Source organism: Echinops telfairi, unplaced genomic scaffold (genome assembly GCF_000313985.2).
Source record: "Echinops telfairi isolate 266 unplaced genomic scaffold, ASM31398v2 ScPeMD7_7400;HRSCAF=8409, whole genome shotgun sequence".
NCBI lineage: Eukaryota > Metazoa > Chordata > Mammalia > Afrosoricida > Tenrecidae > Echinops > Echinops telfairi.
This window is the reverse complement of record NW_022111300.1, coordinates 36,315,138-36,321,967: the sequence shown is the minus strand read 5'-3', so window position 1 is coordinate 36,321,967 and position 6,830 is coordinate 36,315,138. Positions and strand designations below refer to the sequence as shown.

The following is a 6,830-nucleotide window of genomic DNA, read 5'->3' as shown; positions in this document are numbered from 1 at the left end:
TGCATGGCTTCATGAGTCTAAGGAGGAATTTATGGACTAGTATCGACATGGAGTATTATCAGACTAATGGATTTGATCTGGACTGGGCTGGGATGTTTTCTTAATGTACAATTATTCTTTTATATGAAAATCTCTCTTATGTACATATGAGTATCTATGGATTTGTTTCTCTAGTCTACCCAGACTAACACACACATACAAGCACACAACACACACCTATATAAAGCAAAATGAGAGTAATAAATACATACATATCAATAATGTCACTGAATATTAATGGACTAAATACACCAGTAAAGAGACATAGAGTAGCAGACTGGATAAGAAAACAAAATCCATCATGATGCTGCCTACAAGAAACACACCTCACAAAGACATGAACAGATTAAAAATCAGAGTCTGAACAAAAGCATACCAAGCAAACAGTAACCAAAAGGAAGCAATAAGAGACAGGAACAGCACCACATAATGTTAAAGAGAGCAATAGCTCAGGAGCCTATAACTAGATTCTGGAAATACATCAGTCACATCCTCACAGAACTGAAAAGGGATATAGGCACATCAACAATAATAACAGGAGACTTTGATACGCTGCTCTCAAGGACAGAACATCGAGATAAAAAACTCAACAAAGACACAAAAAGCTCAATAACACAATCAATAAAAATGACATCATAAACATATACAGAACATTTCATCAAACACACACACAAAAAAGTATATGTTTTTATCCAACACACAAGGAACATTCTCAAGAATAGACCACATACTAGGCCACGAATCATGCCTCAACAAATTAAAACAAATTGAGTTCCTACAATCAGTCTTCTCAGACCGCAAAGTTATAAAATTAGAAATCAGCCTTAAAACTAGCAGAAACATAAAATAAACACATGGAGATTGAACAACATAATACTCAGAAATGACTGGGTAATAAAGCAAACAAAGGAGGAAATTTAAAAATTCCTTGAGACAAATGAGAACAATAACATATCAAAACCTTTGGGACACAATGAAAGCAGTAATCAGAGGTCAATTTATAGTCGACACACACATGCAAAACGAAGAGAAATCTAAAATCAACACCCTATTACAACACCGCCAAGAACTGGAACACGGACAACACAATCCCTCCACTAGAGGAGATCCCACCCCATCTTCATCTGTGTCTCCGTGAGGAGGAGAAATGTAATGATTTTCTCCACCTTTATTATCTGTGGTTGCTTGTTCCTAAATGCAATCTCTGTCCTGCTTAAGCTGACCCGGTACAAAAGGCGCTCTCTCTCTCTCTGTCTTTCTCTTTCTCTTTCTCTCCCTTCACCCCCAACTCCCACCCCCAGTTCATGGCAGTCCCTCCCACACTTAGGAAGCAGAAGCCTGCCAGGTGCTTTCTCCTGTTCTCCTCCCCCATGTCATAGTGACTGGAGGGGAAAGTGCATCGGGAGTGAAGTACTTACTTTGTTCAAAAATAAACCACCATGGCCAGCCACCTATGTATCAGCTTCCTGCTTGGCCCGCACCTCATCCTTAAAGCCCACAGGGTTGACCTTGGCTCCTCTGTCTATCCTTTAAATCCTTGCATTAGTTTGCAACCTGATTGGCAGGGACTACCCTGGAAAACAGACTCCGTCAGAGATAGGAGTTGGCATGCAGTAAGTTTGCTGAGGGATGAGCTCAGGATCAGCACTTGGGGTGGGTGTGGGGGGTAGTATTGGACAGGGGAAAGGATTAAATTGTAATACAACAAAAGCCTCGACTGATCCCACCTGGAATCTACAGTTGGTTTGGCCCTTCAGAGTAGTCCTGCCTTGAAGCAAGGGAGTCAAGCCTTAGTGATGACTCAGTGGGTATGGTCTGTTCCTGAGAAGAGACAGTGATCTTGAGCAAGGTGACTATCTCTGGCTTAGGGCAATTCCTGGAGGGAGATTCGGCTGAGAATTCCCAACTGCCACCAGGTTTTCCTTTACCTTTGGAGACGCCTCTGGATAGACTCAAACCTCCAACATTTGGATTAGCAACTGAGCTCTTAACCACTGGCTCTATTACAGTCCCTTGACCTATTGGATTCTGTGCTAATACCATGCTGTTTTTACTACTACAGTTTTGAAGTATGCTTTAATATCTGGTAGGGGATTTCTATGTTACTCTTCTTTCTTAGAGTTATGTCTTTGTGGACCCTCATTCTTCCAAAGGCATGTTAGAATAAAGGTTTACACTTCTCAGAAAGTGCTACTAAAATTTTAACTGGAATTGCACTGAATTGAAGGACTAATTTCAGGGTATTGATATATTTACAGTCATCAAAGATTCAATATTCAAGTCTAGTTTTATATCCTTTAAAGAATCATAACTTTCTCAATAAAAATGTTATGCAATAGATGTTAGAATAAGTCTAGGATTCCTTAGAATTGCTATTATGAAAATTAATTTTTCTTACAAATTTTCTAGTTATTTACATCTGGTAAAGAAGAATGCAAGCCATTCCTAACTCAGTGCATTCAAATTCTGATGACTCACACCTATAACCGTAGACTACCTCACAGATCATAAAGAAAGGGAGCTCACAGCTCAGGAATGAACAGATTTTGAAAAGGAATGAAATGCTTAAGAAAATAAGGAGGAGGAAGGACAGTGGTCAAAATGTTTACTGTAAAAAGATTAGCGGAAGTTTTTTCTAAACCAAATCAGGAGCTTCGGTTGCTTAAAAATTAAATTGTTAAAGCTGATGGACAGATTGGAAAACTGTGAGATGTGGCAGCAAAATATATCAGGAAAATAAGAAAAGGGCCAGCTGGGCAACTCTCGCTACGGTTCTGATGGAAAGGCTACCCTCATTCCGAGGGGTAATCTGCAAGCAAAGGCATTACCACGACTGAGGGGGCAGACTCTTCTCCGCTGTTGGAGTCAATGTTTATCATTTGTGTGCTTTTTATGGAGGCATTAAAATATATCTGTATGTTTATATGTAATGTTTTCAACAGGCAAAGACAAAGATTAGATTTACAAAGATACTCATAATAAAAGGTAATAATAGAAACCTTTTTAAAAGCAATAAAACAAAAAGTATTCATGTAACATCAGAATCAACAAGATGAAATTGTCAAAACAGAATCTTATCATCAGTAAGGACCGTGCCAGCTATTGATTTTTAGGATCTGGCCTGTATCCAGTGACTTTGCCAAATAATCTTCATTATGTCTAACATCATGATCCATTTATTTTATTAGATTTCCTCAGTGACTTCTACTGTTTGTGTGTTTAAAACTAGCTCGTGTGTCACTAAAGAATTGAAGTTAGTTTCCATTTGACTTTTCCTCTTTTTATAACCACTCATACCAGGGTCTGGATCTGATGAGTATGGGAACTGGGGGGTGGGGGGTGGGGGTTAAAGGCTGTTGCTCTCGCTCGCGTGCTCTCTCTCTCTCTCTCTCTCTCTCTAAGGCTTTATATTCTACACTAAAAATAGTAAAAATTTTCTCTTTTTTCCTTTCAATCCATTTATTTCTTTTCTTAAAAAAAAAATAGTTTGCCCAGCTATCAAAAGATATAGTGTCTGAGGCTTAAAGACTTGAAGGTAAACAAGAGGCCATCTAGCTCAGAAGCAACAAAGCCCACATGGAACAACATATCAGCCTGTGTGATCACGAGGTGTCAAAGGGATCAGGTATCAGGCATCATCAGAACAAAAAAAATCATATCGTTGTAAATGAGGGGGAGTGCAGATTGGGGACCAAAGCCCATCTGTAGACATCTGGACATCCCCTTACAGAAGGGTCTTGGGGAGGAGACGAGCCAGTCAGGGTGCAGTGTAGCAACAATGAAACATACAACTTTCCTCTAGGTCTTTAATGCTTCCTCTCCACCACTATCATGATCCCAATTCTACCTTGCAAGTCTGACTAGACCAGAGGATGTACACAGGTACAGATAGGAACTGGAAACACAGGGAATCCAGGGCGATGATCCCTTCAGGACCAGTGGTGAGGGTGGCGATAGAGAGTGGCGATACCAGGAGGATGGAGGGAGGATGGAGGGAGGATAGGGTGGAAAGGGGGAACCCATTATAAGGATCTACATATAACCTCTTCTTTGGGGGATAGACAACTGAAAAGTGGGTGAAGGGAGATATCAGATATGACAAAATAATAATTTATAAATTATCAAGAGTTCATGAAGGAGGGGAGAGTGGGAAGGGAGGGGAAAAATGAGGAGGTGATACCAAGGGCTCAAGTAGAAAGCAAATGTTTTGAGAATGATGACGGCAACAAATGTGCAAATGTGCTGAACACATTGGATGTATGGATTGTGAGAAGCATATGAGCCCCAATAAAATTTTATATATATGTATGTATATATACATAATGGTATTTTCAGTGAAGATTTGCACACTAACTTAGGTTCCCACTCAATTTCTACACAAATTGTTCAATTATTCTGGTTACATACTTCGTGATATGTGAACATTCCCAATTATGGTTCTGGTTGTCTCATTCCCTTTACTCTAGTTTCCCTAGGTATGTCTGGTCCAGACATTGTGTTAAATGAAAACAAAAACCCACTGCCATGGAATTGACTCCAACTCATAAGGAATCCCATAGAATAAAGTAGAACTATTCCCTGAGGTTTCCAACGTTGTTCATCTTTACGTGAACAGAAAGTTTCATCTTTCGCCCACAAACCGACTTGCGAGTTTGAACTGCTGACCTCTGGGTTAGCAGCCCAATGAGTAGCCCTCGACACCACCAGAGTTCCTATGTTAAACAGGGAGGATGTTCATCACGTGGTCTTTCTCTTATTAAATTCACTGCATGGATTATACTGGACGATTTTGCTAGTGGGCTCTGGCTGCATTTCTGGGATAAACTAAGATCTCCGTGCACTACTCTTCAGTATGCTGGACTCAGTGGCTAATATTTTGAATTTCATATCTATGTTTACAACAAAATTTAACCCATAATTTCCTGCAGAAATGTTAGGGAAGATTTCTTTTATTCAACAATCTGAAATCACTTGTGTAAATCAGGAGCAGAAGGGAATCTTTTATCACCATTTTCATTTTTGTTTTTGTTTTTTCAGGGTAGAGCACGAAATCAGTCCCCCACTACCACAAATGATGCAGTCGAGTTCCCCTGCATTTGGGGAAATCACAGGGGTCAGCACATCCGGAGAGCAATGGATACACCTTGCCCCGGGAAAGCCACCTGCGTGATCATGGTATCTCCCTGCCAGGTAAGTATCCATTTTCATTTGTTGATCTATTCAAATTTTATTTTGAAATGACATTTTCTATTTTTCAGCTTTTATCCAGGGTTTGAATTTATATTTCAAAATCTCTATTTGCTTACAGATTTCTTTCACACTTCTGTTTTTCATTCAAATGGAATTCACCGTTGTCGTTGGTGTTAAATAGAAACCATCTTTTTTGTCTCTCCTTATTTAATCCCCTGAGGTTTCCAAGGCTGTAAATCGATACGTGAGCAGAAAGCATCTTTCTCCCCCATAGCGACTTATGAGTTTATTTAATGAGCAGTAGCATCTAACCTCCCATCGCTTTGCCAATGACTGCTGTTGGTGTTAGGTGTTGGCGCCAACTCATAGTGACCCTATAAAACGAAACTCACCGGGTTGATGCTGACTCATGGTGACCCGTTAGGACAGAGAAGAACTGCCCCTGTGGGTTTTCGGGATTCTAATTCTTTATGGGAGTAGAGAGGGTGACCTCCTGAGGGCGCCCTAGTGGAGAGAAGGCCTAAAGCAGCTTGCTGCATCTTTCTCCTGTGGAGGGGACAGAGGCCTTGAACCACCGGCGTTTCCCTTAGAGCCAAGCTTAGCCACTGCCCTGCCGCCATCCTGCAGTAATTAATAAAACCCTCATGATCATATATAAACTGTCCAACAACACATGAAAAATATTTTACATTTTATCTTTGCCTCACATTGTCCCTTTTACCATTCAAATACTGACAAGACTTGGAAATAGTCACAAGAGACTGGCAAGTAAATCTCACTCATTGAAGATATGCTCGGGGGAGGGGCCAGTCCCTGGAGACGGACTTTGTGCTTGGGAAGTAGCGGGTCAGGGAGAAGAAGGGCCCTGTCGAGATCGGAGTGAGACCAGGGCTGCAGCAGCAGGCACAGAGGTGCCGACGATTGGGAGGGTGGTGCTGAGCCAGGCAGGGCTTCATTGCCGTGCATGGGAAACCAATCTGCGGCACCGAACTTTGTAAAAAAAGACGTGCAATTTAATACTCCTAACTCTATTTCCTAGACAAAGCTAACAGAGACTCAGAAAGAGTCTATGTAGCCGAAAAATGTACATAATATCAAGTCATAGACCAGGACTTTCGATTCGAAGTCAACTGTCCCTTTCCCAACTCCTTGCTTAGACCTGTTTAAGCAACAGGTTTTCTGCACCTCACGCCATCCGTTCGGTTAAATACTCACTCCACGACTGTGATGAGCGGTTCCGAGGAGCCCTGGTGGCACAATGAGTTAAGCATTGGGCTACTGAATGAAAGGTCAGCAACTCAACCTCTCACCTTTCCGTGGGAGAACGAGGAGGCCACTGTTTCCAAGATGTACAGTCTAGGAACACTTATGGAACCATTACACTTTGTTCCACAGGGCCACTGAGAGTTGGAATCAACTTGATGGCCGTGGGTTTGGGTTTTTGTTTGTTTGTTTTAGGTATTTTAAATCATTTTATTAGGGCTTATACAACTCTTATCACAATCCATACATACATCAGTTGTGTAAAGCACATTTGTACATTCGTTACCCTCATCATTCTCAAAACATTTGCTCTCCACCTAAGCCCCTGGCATCAGCTC

At 41.1% G+C, this 6,830-nt stretch overlaps 1 non-coding gene across 1 annotated transcript; it reads right to left on the bottom strand.

Moving 5' to 3' along the window:
* Positions 1-5,073: 5,073 nt before the first annotated feature.
* Positions 5,074-5,237, bottom strand: LOC115871725. Its single transcript, XR_004047445.1, has one exon. It is a non-coding gene; the product is annotated as a U1 spliceosomal RNA (small nuclear RNA).
* Positions 5,238-6,830: the final 1,593 nt, after the last annotated feature.